Here is a 20,145-nt window from a genome sequence, read left to right as displayed (position 1 = left end):
TTTCATTGACTACTTCCATCAAAAATTTCTTGTACATATCCATGTGCAATATAACACTATTTTCAACATGTTCTTTCTCGTCAGTTGTTAGAGTGTCATATATTTTCTCTATGTTCTTAAGTTTACCTTCCTCTGTGATTTCATTCAACAGTATATCAAGAGGGGCCAAGTCTCTGTTTGTCCTTTTCTTCTTCTTGGGTGTCAGTTTCTTCTTTGGGGTGGCCTTTCTAACCGGAGATCTCACAACTTGTTGCTTTTGCCTTGTCCTCCTAGGTGAAGGTGTGGTTGCCGGTGAGGGATCTCTTTTTCTTACAACTCTTTTAAAAGTTGCAGGCATGTCACTTTGTGAAGAAGTACCTACCGGTGATAGGTGAGTTTTAGGCTGTGGAGCTGCTAACTCATCCTCTGTTATGCCAGTTTTCTTCAATACATCTTCCTTAATGGCTTTTGCTTGTCTGGACCCTTTCCTTACAACTGCCTCAACCTTTTTCACCCTTTTCTTTGATTGAATTTGTCTTTCAATATTCTCTGCAATACCAAATACTTCTTCCTTTGGTTCTTTGGGGGCTTCCAGAAGTGCTTTAGCATATGTTTCAACTATGTGATCATCTGTTTCATATCCCATCTTGGTTACCCAAATTGTCCTTGGGATGACCGCTTCCATCCAGATTTCATCTTTCTTGATGACAAAGCATATATCATCTTTGTATTTGTCTACAATCTTTTATGATAACCTTACTCTTTTCTTCATTTTGGTCTTTAATGCTTGGAAAAAGTCATGAATATTGTTTTCCTTGTTCTCACCCATGTTATTGAATAGTTTAGTCAATTGTTTGCCTACCAGTATGTCATATCCAAGTTCTTTGTAACCTATACCGAGAAGCTATTTTGTTATATGTAGCATTAGGCATACTAACAGATTTCCAAATCTGAAAGTTCCTTTCTTGTCCTTCTTGATCTTTCCAAGATTGTCAATTAATTCATCCTTTAACCACTCACATATGTCAATTTTTGCATTGTCTATGACCATGTCATGAGCACTCTTAATGCATAAACTTGTAACTGAATTAAGTCTATTAGCATGAGTAGCTTTATACCCTAATATCATACTGATGAATCTTATATTGATATCTTTTACATCATTAACCCTTAGGGACCTCTTGTTAAATGTTGCACCAGTTAGGTTTATAACTAGGTCATTGGAAACTTTCTTGGTTTTATCTGGTCTTTTATCGGTGGTCGGTAACCCTGTGATAGCTTTCACAACTTCCTTGGTGATCATATGGATTGCATCTAACCAGAAAAATTCTCCATGTACCCTGCTCAAAACTATCCTAATCACATCCTTTGGAAATTCAAGAATGCTAAGGATTTCTGTAAATCCTAGGGACTCAATGATCTTGTGTTCATCCTTTATATTGCCGGTATTATCACATATCACGGTTTTATACATGGTTTTAATTTCCTCATCTCCTAACTCTTCAATGTTGCAGTGGATGCACATTCTAGGGTCTTCAGCATATACAACTCCCTTAGGAATTTGAGAAAAAGCACCTAGGGTATCATCCTTCTTTGCTATCTCAAGAACTAATTGAAATACGGGCCTAGGTCTTTTTATTACTTCAACAACAGTAGGGTTTGCTATGTATTCAATTGCAGAGGTGGATGCCATGATTAAATACCTTTTACTGCCTTGGATGGATGATTGCTTGGAGTGTTCTTGCTTCTTGCTTGAAATGCCTTAGCTCGGAGTCTTCGTGCTCTTCAAAAATTTGAAATCACAGTGAAATGAAATGGAGCCAAAACCTTAACTTTATAATGTCTCTTCGCCATCTACCACATTAATTGCATGCCGGTTAAGTATTCACTTAACATTGTTTGCCGGTAATATGTAATTTCCAACTTCTTATCTCTAACTGAGGGAATAATAGCATATGTATCAATAGACTGCCAAACTCTCAAGGAAATTTTCTTCAATTAGATGAAGAACTTCCTACCGGTGGAGCACGGCTATGTCCTTTTGATGAAGCATCACTCTATCCTGCCGGTGAAGTATTGATTGGTTCTACCAGTGGAGGAGTATTCCCAATATTTAGATCACCTTTTCTAATCCATTTTTTTGAGAATTCTTGCTTAACTTCTTCAACTTTTTCTTTACCTTTCAAGCTAGAAATTTTTTTGTCTACCGGTGTTCCTTTACTTCTATAGAATTTAGCAATATGCCCAATCTTGTTACATGCATAACAAGTTACATTATTTTTCTAAATAGCTTTCCCATAACCTATGCCAGTTTGTGTTCTGCATTGATTAGATAAATGTCCAAATATTCCACAAACATAACATCTCACATTCATTCTGCAGTTTTCAGAGTTGTGACCAACTTTGTTGCATTTAGAACATTGACTGGTGGGTGTGTTGATATTCTGATAATTTCTAGATCTACATTCATTTGCTCTATGACCATACTTATTACAGTTAAAGCATTTACCATTGAATTTATAAGCATTAGGTTGTCTTACTGGTTGTTGTGATCCTGAGTATTTGCAGTACCAAAGCTTTCACCAACTTCAAAGCCAATTCCAGAAGTGTCACCTTTAGGTTTTTGATTCTTCAGCAAGGTGCCAAGTTCCTATGAGCTTTTCTTGAATTTTTCTTTGTGTTGATTTGCAGTTTCTAGTTCTCTTTCTAGGACTTCTTTTTGTCTCATCAGTTCATTTGAGTCATTCTGAGTATGCATCAAATCTATCTTCAACATGTCATTTTCATAGCTAAGTCTTGTGTTCTCATTTGCTGCATCACTTAGTCTACTGGTCAATTCTTCTTCATTCTTCTTCCTATCCTCAATCTCTTTGCAAAATCTCATAGTCATATCCTGCATCTCATAGTCATATCCTGCATCTCATTCTTTGTTGTCATGATCTCTTGTTTCAACTTGCTTATCATATCATTAAGTGATTCCTTTTCATAATTCTCATTTTGCAATTTTTCACAAAGTTCTCTTCTCTTATTTCTTGCAACAGTAAAATTTTCTTGAAGTGCCTGAATGATGTCCTGAGCTACTCTTAAATCATCTTCTAATTTGATATTTTTCAACTTTTCTGCATCATAGTCTGTAAGAGCTCCTTCTAGTTGCTTCATGAGATTTTCCATCTTTACCGGTGTCAAGATCTTCCTCAAGTTGTTAGGCTTTTGAAAATAGAGGACCACGCTCTGATACCAATTATTAGGGGTCCCACAAATACTGAGAGGGGGGGGTGAATCAGTAGCTAACTGGTAATTAGAATTTCTTGACTTAAAACATGTAGAACATAATATAACAGTGTACCAGTATGCAAGAAATAATGCAATAAACAGAATCAAGAACATCCACATGAAAAACACACCATAACACAAGATTTTAATGAGGAAACCTGGTGTGGGAAAAACCTTGGTGGGATTTGTGACCCACAATATTCACTCACTGGCCAATAAGAGAATATTACTTACAATAGGGGCCTATACATGCAAGAAGGCCAATTGCCTAGAGCTCACTGCTCAATGGGAAGTCTCACTGACTTACAATAAGGATTATACAAATCCAATATCTTGTACTACTTTATAATAGCATCTTCAATGCCCGATTCAGTACCAGTTCCTGCTTTGTTCTTTACATATATCCCTTGACCTATATTTCGCACATTAGGTCTATCTAATATTTTCCTTAATGCTTCTATATCGCATAATATAAATGTATACAATGATCTCTTTTATATATAAGTCATTTTACAATTTGCCAAGTCAGCTTACATTTTTACAATAATAAACAAAATGTAATATAACAAAATCCTGTTGGCCTCTGTGTCGGTATACTTCTTTTCTTCTATGCCGGTGCCGGTGTCCTGAGTGCCGAAGTGGAGTGTGATCAGCTGATGCCGGTATAATGTCTTTGTTGGTGCCATAGGATTGCAAGGTTGCCATCAATGACAAAACCTTCAATCACATACAATGTCTCATTGGAGTGTGCATATGCCAACAAAGATAGCTTCAATGCCGTAGACAAGTCAATAGGGTGTAGCTCCTATAGGTGTGTGGACGCTTGTGCGGTAAGCCCAAAGTGAGAGATTAAGTTGGATATGCCAATTACAGCCAGCATCATCGACTGTCTTTTTCAAGATTTTAAGGATTGTTTTATTAGATGCCTCAGCTTGACTGCTACCTTGGGGATAATAAGGTGTGGAAAAATGATGGGTAATATGGAAGTGGTCACAGAGTTCAGGAACATCCTGATTTTTGAAGGGATGCCCATTATCAGTGATGATGGAAACAAGAATACCGTATCGACAAATGATATAGTTGAGAATGAATGTAGCAATTTTTTTTCCAATGACTTGTGTGAGAGGCACGACTTCGATCCATTTTGTGAAATACTCTGTGGCAGTGATGATGAATTTATGACCGTTAGAAGATGGAGGGTGAATCTTGCCTATGAGATTGAGTCCCCACTGACAAATAGGCCAAGGAGTCACAATTGGTTGAAGTTCTTGCACTGGCGCATGGATGAGGTCTCCATGAAGTTGACATTGCTTACATTTCTTGACAAACTAATATGAATATTTTTCCATATTGGGCCAGTAATATCCAGTCCTGATGAGTTTCTTGGCTAAGGTAGGACCACTAGAATGTGGACCACATATCCCTTCATGTACTTCACGTAACACAATCTGAGCTTTGTCGATTTCTAAACATCTAAGAAGAGTGCCATCTAGACCTCGACGGTATAGGATATCGGATAAAATGATGTATCAAGAAGATTGGTGAATGAAAGTGCAAAGTTGGTTATTGGATAGGTCAGGAGGAAGGGTATTGTCACGAAGGTATGTGAAAATGGAACCATATAACTGGGACTGAGGACCAACAACACATATCTTCTCAGTAGGAATGATTTCATATGAGGGAAGCAAAAGGTTATCCACCAAGAACTCATAGCGGGTCTCATTTGGGGGTAGATCGATTAGTGAAGCAATTGTAGCTATGGCATCCGCGGCTCGATTCTACTCTCTTGGTATCTGCTCAAAGTCTATCTTCGTGAAGTGTTGTTTCAGGTCATCCACCATTATTTTGTAAGGCATTCATTTATCATCCTTTGTTTGGTAGTCATTAGTTGCTTGACTAATTACAAGTTGAGAGTCCCCAAAAACACAAAGTTCCTGGATCTTCCACTGAACTGCAATCCGTAATCCAGTTATTAATGCCTCATATTCTGCTATGTTATTAGTGCAGGGAAATGATAATCGATATGATTTTGGTATAGAATCCCCTTGAGGAGTTATGAAGAGGATGCCAGCTCCTGCCCCATGCTGTGTGTATGAGCCGTCAAAGTATAGTTGCCAAGGCTTTGCATGTGACACTATTAAAATGGATTCATCTGGAAATTCTAAAATTAGGGGAACATCATCTAACATGGGAGCATCTGCTAACTGATCTACGATAGCTTGTCCTTTTATTTCTTTTCTGTCCACATACTCGTAAAATTCACTCAGGAGCATCACCCATATGGCTAGTCACCTAGTAATTGTTGCTTTATTGAGAAGGTATTTCAATGGACCAATCCTTGCAACCAACTTAGTCTTATGAGTTAGCATGTAATGTCATTTTCTATGAAGAAAAGACCACAGTGAGACATGCACACTCAATTGGTGTGTAGTTTAGCTCGTATCCCACCAATGTGTGACTGATGTAGTATACTGCCTTTTCTTTGCCCTCAGCAACTTGTTGTGCTAAGAGTGCCCCCAGTGCTATTGAAGTAGCTGATATGTATAGTAATAGAGGTTGGTCTAGAACTAGTGGCATCAAAACTGGTGGATTCAGAAGATAATCTTCGAGTGTCTGGAAAGCTCATTGACAATTATCATCCCATTTGAATTTGATGTTTTTATGTAGCAAGTGCTGAAAATGATTACACTTATCTGCAAGTTGTGCTATGAATCTTCGTATGGACTGGAGTCTCCCTTGCAAAGATCAAAGTTGACTGATATTTCTTGGTGGTTACATCTCTAGGATGGCCTTGACTTTTGTTGGATCAGCTTCGATTCCTCTTTTTGATATAATGAATCCCAGGAGCTTCCCAGAGGTTACTCCAAAGACACATTTCTTGGGGTTTAATCTTACTTTATACTTTTCCAACCAATCAAAGATGACTGAAAGTATGTCCAAATGTGTATCTCTATCTATTGATTTACTCAAGAGGTCGTCAACATAATCTTCCATAGTCACGTGCATGAGATCATGAAAGATAGTAGTCATGGCTCTTTGATATGTAGTGCCTGCATTTTTTAGCCCAAAGGGCATGACATTCCAACAGAAAGTTCCCCAAGGACAAGTGAATACTGTTTTGTGTTGGTCCTCAGATGTGATTTTTATTTGATTGTAACTAGAGAATCCATCCATCAAAGATAATATCACATGACCTGCTGTGAGATTGACAATCAAGTCAATATTTGGTAATGGAAAGTCATCCTTAGGACAAGCTTTGTTGATGTCTCTGAAATCTGTGCATATTATGATACTACGATCCAGTTTACTGATAGGCACTAAGTTGGAGATCCATTTGGGATAATCAATTGGGCATATGAATCCGACATCCAATAATTTATCAATCTCTACTTTGACTAATAATGCGACTTGCGGATGCATCTTTCTTAATTTTTGTTTCACTGGTTTTGCCCCCAGTTTAACTGTCAAATGATGCATTACCAAATCTGGATCCAATCCAGGCATATCAGTGTATGACCATGCAAAGTTGATTTGTCATTTTATAAAGAAACTTATGAATTTTGACCTTTCTGACTCTGTCAAAGATTGAGCCAGGAATATGTTGTGTGGAACTTCTTCTATGCCAATGTTTGTTTTGATAGTCTCCTCTACCAACATGGATGACTTTTCCTCATATGATGCTAGGAGAATGTCGAGCCTTCCATCTTCGGGTGCCTCAGAGAGGTTTTCTCCCTCATATACATCCTTTCTTTTTACTTTTTTGGGGTCAGACAACGCCACAATGTGGTTTTCGCCATAAGACCCTTGGTTTGTTTTTATTTTTATATTTTTGCGACTAGAAGGCCCGATACCCTCACCAAAATATGTCACGCTATTGAGTTCTATAGTGTATCCCACTTTATGGTCCCCAGGGGGAAGATCATCTCGTATACCAAGATAGTCAATAAAAGCTTCATCATTTTGGAATGTGTCAAACTGTGCAGGTCCTTCATGGTCCTAGTCAATAAGTTGGTGGTGAACAAGGGGAAGGCCTTTGATGTCTTCGAACTTAGTAGGGCTAAGAGTGAAGATGCAGTTATATTCAGGTATGTCAAGGTAGTTATCAAGGTCATCATTGGCACTCTCCTCATCAGTCTCAATCGTGAATGAATCCAAATTATCATCACTAGTAGTGCATTTTGGGACAGGTGTTCTCATTCTATGTGATTTCAACCTAGGACCTAGAGGCAAGGACTGTATGGGATCCTTTGGGGTTGTTTCTTGACCAACTTTGAATTTTTCATAAAATTCCTCTTCTTCTATGGGTTCATCTGGCTCTCTGAATGTCTCGGTGAGCTCGTAGTCACTGGCGGATTTGTCTAAACCCCATTCCCATTCATTGGAGTCTGTGGAATAGTGATTCTCTTGTTGAATTTTGGCAGCTTTGATTTGTAATGCTTCTTCTGTCCTTTGAGTGTGGACCTTGGAAGTCACGAAACCAAGTCCCTTCAAGTGTTCCTTTTTGAATGTCAATTCAGGTTGTAAAGGTTCAATGATGCCTTCCTTTCTTAAGCCAAGAGGGCTTTTGCCATCATACCCAAATTTTTGTAGGATCTTGAACCCTTTGCCATACTTTTCACATGGTATGCTAATGTGATCTTGTGTATCATTTTCAAGGTCTTTGTAAAGCATTTTGTATAAGTCTTCCTCTTCCAGTTCACCCCATCTTTGAAAGATAGTAGGGTCCCATTTGAGTATAATGATAGACACCTGCTTATTAGCATGTGGTCTTCCATATTCTTTTAGTCAACTCATGACTTATCGTAAGTACATGGTTTGATTCAAAGTGTATTCACCCATGCCCTTGTCCTGGAATTTTCCTTTAAGCTCACCTTGTTTTGAGGTTGAAGGTTTTGATGATTCAGGATCAATGTATGCAGAAGAAGGAACAACTTCCCTATTACTTGGGATGATCATTTCAGTTTTTGGTCTCAAGTTATTGTAGTATATGAATGGATTAGGATCACCATTAATTGTTATCTCAACTCCATTGTGAGGAAACTTAATGCATTGGTGGTATGTAGATGGGACTTCCCTCATTTCATGAATCCAAGGATGTCCTAGTAATATATTGTATGTCAGATCTAGGTCTAGGACTTGACAAACCACATCCTTCGTAACTGGCCCAACTCTAAGAGGTAAGGTGACTGTACCCTTGGATGAACGTTCTTCATCATCATATGCCTTGATGGTAATTTTGTTTGTAGAATTCACAGCTTTATCAGAATATCCCAATTGTTTAATAGTGCTCAATGTACAAATGTTTGGACCTGCTCCTCCATCTATGAGGACTCATTTTATTCAATGTTTGTGTATGAAGGCTTCAATGTGTAAAGGTGCATTATGTGGCTGACTTATGGAGGCATCGTCAGCTTCTATGAATGTAAGGGAGTGTGGAATGGAAAGGTATCCCACCATGGCTTGAAACTGGTCCATGTTCAAATCAATAGGAATAGTAGTGTCTCTCAAGATTTTATCAAGAATGGTTTTATGTGCGGGGGATATGCGTAAGCAAGGATGGAGATGAGTGCGGGTGTGTCATACTCAGGCTTGGTCAATGCGGAAGCAGTGTTTTTAGTTGGAGCACCTTGTAAAGTGAATTTACATCGATGAGTTGTAACATTACATTCAGAGGTAGGTTCGGAAGAAGATCCAATGCCTTTTAGGACAATCTTGGGTCTTTGGGTAGAATTCTCAGGCGTTTTGTCCTTGATGATAATGGTAGAGACATAATTTTCCATCGAGATGTGATTGATAGTTGAATCATAGTTATAAGATGCTCTGGTATAGTTGGTTTGGTCATCTGTGGCTTTACACTTTCCCTTGTCATGTTTTGGGAATGGTTCCTTAAACATCTCATGTTCTTGATTGGATGAGTGTCCTTCAATCTCAATGTCACCTCTATCAATGAGATCTTGTATGGTGTTCTTCAATCGATGCCAATTTCCTATCTTGTGGACTTTTCTCTTATGAAATTCACAATACTCATCATCATTCCACCAATTTGGTTTAACCTTTGGCTCATATGGAGGAAAATCTAGAACTGTGATTATCTTGTTTGCCACTAGCTTCTTGAAAACTGACTCAAGTGGTTCTCCCAATGGAGTGTACTTCCTTCATGACTTTGAAGTTGTTTGAGTATTCACCTGATTGTTTGTAGAGCTTGATCTAGAAAAAATGATTTTGGGTCGCACTGTATTGGCATCAACAACACCATCATTGACTGTGTTCTTATTTTTATTTTAAAATCTTGGCTTGTCTTTTCCTTTAAAGTCCTCTTTGTTTTCTTTGAATATTTTGATGACTCCTTGCTCAATTAGGACCTTTTCTGTCGCTAAGCCTTTTTCAATGACGTCCTTGAAGGTGGACAAACAAGCTTTCCTTAGATCATAGCCAATGTCTTTGTTAACATTCTGAGTGAACATTTCTACCATTTGTTTTTGTGGAATTTCACAAGAGCATCTGCTGGCTAAATTCCTCCATCTTTGTAAAAATGATGAAAAAGATTCTCCATCCTTTTGCTTGGTGTTGCACAAAGTAGTGACTGATATGTCTGTCTCTATGTTGTAGGAGAAATGTTGGATAAATGCCTCTGCTATGTCACCCCATGACTTAATTCTAGGTGGAAGTTGAGAGAACCATTCCATAGCTTGATCACCTAAGCTTTGTGGGAATAATCTCATCAAATATGTCTCTTCTGCTGCTACCTCAATGCAAGCTATGAAAAACTATCTTATGTGTGCCTTAGGATCCCCTTTTCCTCTATACTTATCAAACTTAGGTGTCACAAAGTGTGTAGGAAAAGGAGGCATTGGAATGCTTTTGTCAAATGGATAGGGACATATGTCTCTCATTGTGTAAGTTGGCTTTGGTGTATTTATGTCCTCCATTTTCTTCTGTAAATCATTGATTTGTTGTTCCAAATTGTTCTTAGGTGGAGACCGACTTCTTGGACCATACCCCATGCTTGAGGCACCAATTGGAGGAGGAGCATGTTGCATATATGGATGATATTGATCATACACATGTTCGTATGGAGAAGGTCTATAATGATGCTGCGTATATGGACCACTTGGTATAGAGTCATGGTGAGGAATGGAATATCTACTTTGTCCATGTATACCATACTCTATAGGCATGTCATGAGTTTGTTCTAATGTGTTGCCCCCAAATTTGACGTGGGGTTTCCTTGTGTCCAAAATTTGAACATGCCTTTGGATATCCAATTGCTTTGGTGGTTGGTCCTTAGCATTGGTATGTGATTGAGTATATTTTTCTGCATAAGACTTCCATAATGGTCTGCGAAGGTGAGTATCATATGCTTGACCATGTGTGTATGGGACCTTTGGTTTTTGAAACAAAGATGATGGTGATTCAGGCACCATATGTGGTCCTCTATTTCCTCCACTATTAGGCCTCCTTTGATCCATGTTGAGGTGAGGTTGTTGCAAAGGTCTATGTTCCATTATTTGAGACATGTCAAAATCATGAGGGATCTTGGTTCCACTTTGTGCCATCACTTGTAGAAAATATTGTCTATCTCTCCTCATTATTTCCTCAACCAATCGATTAAAATGGGGATTCATAATGGTATCTTCAACTTCTACTGAATGTACGGAAAAGTTGTCCATATTGTCATTGTGTGTATCATTGTTGTTTGTAGTGTCCATGTTCTCAACATTCAGAATATTTCTATAGGCATCCATGTCAGGTAATGTAGTATGATCAGAATTGAAAAAGACATCATTGTTATACTCATAGGCACTCATGTTTGTGGAATCTTGAGCCTCTTTAGCTTCTCTCCTAGATTTTTGGGAATGAGTTTCAACCATGAACTAGGTATTGACCGAGATGTTTGAGACTAGATGAAAATGGAAAGAGTATGAAAGACCAAGAGTTTGGATGGAATGTAAATGAATCTGAGGTGTAATTGAAATGTCCAAAGTGTAAGACTAAGTATGTACATAGTAGAGTATGTGTGGCTTCCAAAGAGATGATAGTTTCTCTTGATGAGGTAAGTTGACCTTGACTCTAAGTAAGACCAAATAAGACCCAAAGGTGATAGACCTTGATGAGGGACCACTTAGCAAAATGTTGTATGTATGTAATGTGTTGACAAAGTATGATGAGGACAAGCAAGTGACCTTTTGACTCAAGTTTAGACAAATGTGAATGTAATGCAAGATGTAAAGCAATGATGGACTTTATGAGACCCAAAGATAGGTTGAATGCTAGATGAAAACCTGCAGAGATAGCTTAGGAAGCTCAAGAATTCTGAAACTGATTGCTCTTGTTTGTTGAATTATGAAAGTATTGAATCCTGAACACAGACGTGCCTGTATACTTCATAGACGCGCTTAAAGGACACAAAGGCTATTCTATCAGACACAGATGCACTTAAATGACACAGATGTGGTTCTATCAGACACAGGTGCATTTCTGAGATGCTGTAATGTTGCTCAAAAGACACAAACACGTTTCTATCCTTCACAGACATGTTTAGATGACACAGACGTGGGTCTGTCAGACACAGATGCATTTCTGCAAACTTTGTGCAATTTTTCCAATCTGTGAAGTTGTTTTGTTGTGACCAAATCTGAATGTTTGACTGTTTTTCATGACAAGAGGACACAATGTTGATGAGGACTTAATGTTTGCAAGTGTTTAGACTCCAAAATGACTCAAAAAAAAGTGTGTTGCTTGATGTAAAATTGTTTTGCATACACTTGAAGACACAAAAGACACAATGTTTTGATGTTTGGTCTTGAATGTTTGATTGTTCAAAATAAGTCCAGCACAATTCTTATGGCTGACCAAGACAATAGTTGTTGATCCCACATGGAGTTTCCCCTGAGGCTACACTATTCAGAGCGGATACTTAGATGCTTGATCCCATTGGCTCCACCCTCGACTCTCACTTCTCAGGGCAGCCAAGCATTAGTCCCCATGAAAAACTCCTCACGGCGAACTTTATATCTCTACTAAGAACCATATGTGTGTGGGCCACTACCAGAGGTATGATCTCCTGCCCCAGCAACTAGAAGGATTTTGGCTTCTAAAACAAAAAGGTGCTAGTAAGGGCATCTGCTCATGTCACCATACATCCGGCACTTTCATCTCTGTAAATACAGAAGGCTCCCAACCGGTAGGGGTTACGCCCTATAAATGATCAAATAAATTTGATCAAACGGGTTTATGGGGAGACATAGTGTCAGTATGAACTAATCAGCACATGTTATCCATAGTTTTCACCATGGATATAGTTATTTATAGTGGTTTGGAAGAAGATGGCTTTTCTTTTGCTACCACTTGGGTTATTCTCTCCTCACTAGTAGCCCTAATGACCACACAGGGGGACAGGCCCTCTAAAGATTAAACAAAAAGAGCTTATTTCTCAAGACACAAAAGACAATGGTTCAATTTTAGTGCACCAATTGAAGTGTTTGCTAATCTATGAAAATAAGGCACATAATGAAAGATCAAAAACCCTTGCCAAGGTCTTGCAATAAAGATCTATTAGTAGTTTGGATTGTTTTAAATAATCACCCCTTCCTGCAAGCACACAAGTTAGGTAAATTTTAGATCCAAAAGACTTTGTGAAAATAGGGGCCTTCAACAAAATGATTTTGCTTTCGAGACAAGCTGCACCAATTTCGTTAGCTAGATCTGAAGATGTTAGCTCAAAATAAACCAAATCTAAAATTTGAACGACGCAAAACTGAATCAACGAAAACTCAAAATGTAACAAATTCACACAGATGCTATTATCAGAAACACAAACGCTATAAAATTTTGCAGACACACCTAAAGCCGACATAGACGCGGTTCTAGAACACAGATGTGGCTCCTAGACGCAGACGTGCCTGAAAACTCCATAGACGCGACTAAGGCACACAGACACGACTTTTAGAATCTGCAAAAAAATAAAATACTGTCGAGGACGTAGATGCGATTCCAGATGTTGCAGACATGGGAAAAAAACAAAAACGCGATCTGAAAGTATGCAGATGCGAAAATATCAAAATGTTGTTGGAAATGTCAAATCTGCAACTTCAAAACACAAAATCTGCAACAAAAGATGTTAAATGCAAAAGGGACAAGAGTCCCACCGAGCGTGCCAAAATGTTTAAGGTGAAAATGGATACAACAATAATATTGAAAGACTAAATGAATTCAACCACAAAACCCTAGCCTAACAACAACAAAGATCCACCATAACATATAAATATTACCTAAGGCAATGCAAATCAAATGAAATCACAAAGATTATACCATCACATGTCCAATAGGGTTTGGATCTCCATTCTTCCTATCTCCATTGATCTTGCTTGATATAGTTGCTCTCAGATTTTATGTGCACAAGAGCTCAATAAAAAACAGAAATGTGGTTGCAAGTAGGATCGCATATGCAAGTTCGAAAGCGTAGTATAGTTGAGTGCGCAATTGAGTTAGGGTTTGATAATGAAGGAAGCATCTCCTTATATAGAAGACACTATAAGAAATGGAGGGATAAGATTGAGAGGTGTAAAAGATAAATGGTAAGCTATGATTAAAGCTTAGGTAGAGAAAATAAGAAAATAATGAGAGGGTAGGTAGTGTAGGATTTAAGAGATGAATGACATGTGTCATGGGTGGAAAAAGCTAATGAATTAATTAAATAAATAAAGATTTATTTAATTAATAGAAGAAGTGGGGTAATTAAATAAATAAGATATTCATTTAATTTAGGAAAAGGATAATTTAAATAAATAAATGTATTTATTTAAATGAGAAATAAGGCTAGAAGAGGATAAATGAATTAATTAAATAAATAAAGATTTATTCAATTAATAGAAGAATTAGGCTTAAGATAATTAAACAAATAAATATATTTATTTAATTAGACATGACAATTTTAGGTGTCTACACATGTTAATCTAAAGATAAATTTGAAATACTATCAAGGTAAGGGATATTCCTCAAGTCTATGTATAAGGCAGTGGGATGCATTGTATAGGCCCAATATCTGATATAGAAACCACATTTTTATTTTGTGTATCTGTCATTGATAAAGTCATTTATAGGGTGGCGGCATGTGTGATTTGAGCACTCTTTGTTTCAGTCCTTTATAGGTTGTGGCATGCTTGTAACTTTTTAATGTATGGTATGATCCCGAGCTTTTATTACTTGATTAAAGTACTATATCGTTGGCCACCTTGTGTGTGTTTTTGGCCTTGACAAAATTGGCTTATGTGATAATCATTGTTGAGGGTGGCGTCCTCGCTTGTTGGATATTCATTTATTGATGTTAGTGTAAGGGTTGTTAATCCATGTGAAATGTTCTAATCAAGTAAGCTTTGGTGCATACAGAGTTGTTTTAGAAGCTCGAATATTGGAAGAAGAAAATGAGGACAATTTTGTCAAGCTTGGTAAGGTTTTTAACTTGTTTACTCCTGTGGTGGATTTTGAATTCCGTAGGCTTTTGGGGTGTCGATGGCTGCAAGTTTTCCCTCAGGTTTCTTATGCTGAGCTTCTATCTCGGTTTGTTATTATTTGCTATGATGTTTTACTCGATGAGGATTTGGTCTACCTCTTGGTTTCCATGTTTATTTTTCCGTCAGTATGTAATTGGGCATTGGTTTCTCCTGCATTGGTTGTTTATCATTTTGATATGGGGTCTTTTTACTATGGTGGCTTTCTTCCTCGTCATGAGCTTATGGCTAATGGTTGGTCTGGCCAGTTACTGCATGAATTATGAATGAGTTTGATATGTGATTCCATGGAAGACACTTGGGCCTCCATGGATTTTCTGTTGTATTTGGCTCTTGATCAGTATGATAAAGCTTGGGTTGTCTTTCAGGCATTGCATTCGTTGATCACTCTGGGCTCTTTGTGCTCTACTCCTGCTTGTTTGGCTTTTCCTCTAAGGGTTATTCCGCCTCTGGCCTCAGCTCATGAACCTCCGGAGGAGAGCTCTAGCTCTTGGGTTTTGGATATCTGACTGTTTTCTTTTTTGTAGTTGGTGGAATAGTTTTTGTTATTGCAGATTTGGAGGTTCTTTGGCTTCTATTATGCTCAGATGATTATCTACAGCTTTGGCAGGAAATTTTATCTCTCTTATCTCCTTGGTGGTCCTTCATGACATTTTTGATCAACCCTTCATTTGGTGGCAGCCTGGTTTTTTGGAATTGTCCTATGAGACCCTTGTAAAAATATTAGAGATAGGGGGTTGGGGGATCTGACTAGACAGAAACAAATGATGTAAGGGTAGTGCCTAGTTTTATTTTTTGAAGGCTACAACCGGAGGTTTTCTTGTGGGTTCTTTCCTGTCGGTATGCCTTTTTTGAACCTGATGTAAACACTTTATTATTATATATATAAGTTTAGTGGATTTTCCACTTTTATTTAAAAAAAAAAAAACTAAAATAAAAGCTTTTATTGATTTATTAATTGAGCAAACTAATATTAGTGTTTTGTATAATTAAAATAATATAAAACCATTTTTTTGAAATTAAGTTGTTTTAATTAAGGAAATAAATTAATGCATGAAAGAATTATGATGTATTCAAATTAAATTTATTGAAGGTTATTTTGGGGTTTGGGGTGTAATTAAGATTTTGTTAGGGAAATTTCGTGTTTCCGGGAGTTATAATGGGGAATGTAACAGGCTATGTTTTTTGGGGCAAAGTGCATGCAATATGGGGGTTGTTTGGTGAATTTTGGAGGGGGATTGAATGGAGGTTTTTGGGTCAATTTTCTGGGAAATCAAATTTTGGTTTTGGGGAATTCTTTTTTTGGAAGAAGTGCTCAGCAAGGAAAATATTTGCAGAGGTTCTTTGAAGTTTTTTTTTTGGTTGTTGTGTATTGTCAGGGCTGGATTTTGGAGCTTTGCCTGCAAGGTCATTCCAGGATTGCATTTTAAGGTAGGGGTTTAAAATCCCTCGTTGTGTGTTTTGGTTAATGGAAATCTTCTTTGAAAGAAAAATTAAATTCTTGTGTTTATGGGTTTTCTGGGAAGTAGTGTTAATTTGGAAATTCCTTGTGTATAATTCTGATTTTTATAATGGGAGTTCAAGTTTATAATCCTGGTATTGCCAAGGTTGTATTGGGGTTTCCATGCTTCTAGATTATCGTCTTTCTGGTTTAACAAATTTATTTTGAGCATGATTTCTAGAAAGAAAAGAAATTATTCCGTGTCTGTAATTTTTTATGATTAGTTGTTTTTGATTAATATTTTATTACAGAGATTTTAATTATTAAACCATAATTTTGAAATATGAGGATTTTATTTGGTGGCTGTGATTTTGATGGGTAGATTTTATTTATGAAACTTTATTGTTAAACTTTGTTTTAAGTAAATCTTTTTTTTTTTAAATTATTATTATTATTATTATTATTTTGTAGTGGGGAGCTGATCCCATGACTGTGGGCAGCGCAACCCACACCAGTGGAAATCCCACACTATGGGGAGCCAACCCACGATTATGGGTAGCTCAACCCACAACAGTGGAAGCCCCATGTTGTGGGGAGCCTTTCCACAACCCCGGGTACCCTCCATGGTTTGTCCCTAATGATTGCCATGTGCTTTTTGTGAATGTCGACTGTTAATTAGTTCGGCTGATTAATATATATATATTGTTCAACATTTGATAGTTAATGTGTGTGCGTGTATATATATTATAATAATAATTTTGTAAAGTTGTTTCGTATAAATATTTTTCATAAATAATTTTGTAATATAGTTTGGTATAAATACTTTGTATAAAGATTTTGTATGAATTGGTTTAGTTTATTTCTTAAATAAAATATGGGTGGCTGCAAGAAGCTGAGTCCCACTTTTGGGCTTAAAGTGGAAGTGTTTTCTCTGTTTTTCAAATTTTCTGTCGATTGATGTCAAAATTTGATGCACTTAGAGATTGAATCTCAAAAAACTTCAGTAATAGGAAATGCAGTGCTCAGAGTCTACTTTTAAAATATGTAATTTATTTTAATACCCACATGGTAGAAATTTCTTTTTAGTAGGCATGTTTAAAAATTGGTTTTTCAAAATGCTTGTTTCAGGACCATACCACACATGTACGACCACCCTTTTTTGATGCAAATAAATGAATTTTTGCAAATCCTTCTGGGAAACAATACCTAAGACACCAAATATTGATGAGAATACTTTTGCTTATTTTTTTATTCAATATATATATTTTTAATTAATTTTTAACTGACAATAAAGTATATTTTCAAAACATCGAGTGTACGACCACCATAATTTGATGAAAATTTCGTATTTTTCAATATTCAAAAGAATTGTATGTAGATCAATGTCATATAATTTATTTATTTTAAATCCTAAAAACAAAAAAGTTATTAAAGTTTTACTAATCCTCAGTATTTTAGGTTTAGGTACCACTTTTGATTAATAAATAATGTTAGAGTAATTGGGTATTTACTTGATTAATTAAACAATATTTGTTTAATTCTTTAAGTTCCTATTATCTTTTTACACTTAAGCTAACTTTAGGTGCATAATAATTAATTCTTTTATTAATTATTATGTGCAAGCCTAGGTTTTCCCTTTTAGGATTTCTTGACCTATTAGAGGTTTTTTTTTTTTCTTTGTATCATTATGTCATTACACATTTTGGTGAATATTGAGCTCTCGTCTTTTGAGCATATTTTCCTGTGTTTTGTTCTTCAGATTATTTTGCTTCATTGCTTCTCCTTGTGACATATTGTTTTAGCTTGTAGAAGATCTTTAGGCTCTTGTGGTGTTGTGTTTCTCAACTCCAACATGGTATCAGAGCTCAGATCTACAACTATTTGTTCCCATTTTTGAGAATTTTGCATTGGAAGCAGATCTAGGGTTTCAGGCAATTTTTTTTGTGTGCTTAGGGTTAGGCCTTTTTTTTTCGAGCACTTTGGGCCTAAACGAACCTCACCATTGTGCTTAGAAGGCCCAAAAACCCCTATAGTCATATAAAATTTATCTATTTTTGACTCCTGAGCCTCTGGGTGAATTTTTTCTCCAAAACTAGGTCGTACGACTTTGACATGCAAATCGAGAAAACCGATTCATTTTTTTTTTGCCTTTTTACGGCATGCAGGCCAGATTTTTATTTTTTAAAAAAAATCACAAAAAATAAAAAAAAACATCAAAAAATGGGGTAAAAGCAAGTTTTGTTTTAATTTTTTTTGGGGGTTTGTAAGGCTGCGTAGGATACCAGACTGACAGTCCGACCGTTGTATGACGACCGACCTTGCTAGTTCGGCCTGCCAGCTGGCCCACCGACCCCTTGCCCGCGCTGACACCTCCCTTCGGCCCCCACCGGCAATTTCCTACGGCCCTCGCCACTCACTCCGCCTGGCCGCAACACCGCTTTCTGCCCCGCTTGCCGCGCTGCTCCCCACCAGTGCACTGCCCGCTGCATAGCCACCAGCTCCACTCCACCAGTAGCAGTGCTGCCCTACTTGCTTGCTCCACTCTGCCAACTGCAATGCCACTTGTGCTCCTCCACCGCCCGCCACTCCACCGCTCCTCCTCAAAGCGCCGTCGGAGCGCCACCAGAGCTTGGCTCCTCCACAAGACCACCACCCTCTAGCCTTTTTGAGGGGGGGTTCATTTTTTGGCCCTATCTTAAGCATCCAGACTCATTTTTTGGAAAACAAATAGGCGTCAGAAAGATGGGTTTGAGCCGGACGTCGTCAAGTTGGATTTTTTTTCCGAGTCTGCTGTTTGACTATACTTTTTTCCAGTCAAAGTCGACCTTCTTTTCCGCACTTCTATGGCCATAGAATGTGCAAACGGACTCCATTTTTCAAAAATGAATAGGTGTTGGAAAGCTCTCAGCATGCTCTATTCAGATTTGTGATCTTTTTTATCAAAATTTTCATCAGGTACATGAGATCTCTATTTGAAGTTTTTTTGCTTTTGCACTACTTCCTTCTCATCAGTATGCACTAGGGTTTGGGTTTATCTATTATGGGGGTGTTTTTTTTTCTTGGTTTCTATCATTTATATTAGAAATCTAGAACACCAAAACTCTCCAAAACAAAAAAACCCTTCTGCATCTTCTGTCTATTCTGAAAGATCACATAATAAAAAAAAACCAACAAGCAGGTGCAGGTGCAGGTACAAAGTTTTGTTCTCATGGCAGATCCTTCAATTGAGTTGTTGACTTCACACAACTAACACACTTGGAAGCCCCGCATCACGAGGCTTCTCAGGGAATGAGGGTTGTGGTCTTGTTTAGATGAGGTTCAACCTGTATTGCAGCATCCTTATGAGCTTCTTCAACAAAGGAACAAGATGGATGAGGCCATGGGTTTGCTCTCCTTGCATGTCTCAGATAGTCTTCTCTTTCACCTTGATGAGTTGCTCACTCCTCGGGCTATGTGGTTGAAGTTTGATTCTCTCTTTGGGATGGTTAATGAGATTCGGGCATTATAGATTGAGGCAGAGTTGTTTTCTTTGTCCCCTGATTCATTTCCCACCATTGAGGATTTTTTGAACAAGTTCAAGACTACCCGATATGTTCTTCAGGGATGTGGCAAGATCAAGATAGACATAGAGTGCATTCATTTGATTCTTTTGAAGCTTCAGGGTTATTTTCAGTTTTTTGCCTCTGCTTTCTACTCCACCATGGATGGCTTGGGTGCTTGTTTCACCATGCCTACCTTTGATGTCTTTTGTGAGCGTTTATCTTGTGAGAAGTCTCATCTTTCTCAGCTAGATATGCTTTTAGGATCCAAGAACAAAGCATTGGTTGCTCAGTCCTCTAAGGAGAAACAAAAGCAGAAATTGAAGCCGAAGAAGCCTTCTACAGGTAGTGAGAATGCCTCCAAGCCTACTCCTAAGTCTGAATCTAAACCACCATTTCCTCC

Source organism: Cryptomeria japonica, chromosome 11 (genome assembly GCF_030272615.1).
Source record: "Cryptomeria japonica chromosome 11, Sugi_1.0, whole genome shotgun sequence".
NCBI classification, from domain to species: domain Eukaryota; kingdom Viridiplantae; phylum Streptophyta; class Pinopsida; order Cupressales; family Cupressaceae; genus Cryptomeria; species Cryptomeria japonica.
The sequence above is the reverse complement of the archived record's forward strand: the minus strand, read 5'-3'. Positions refer to the sequence as shown.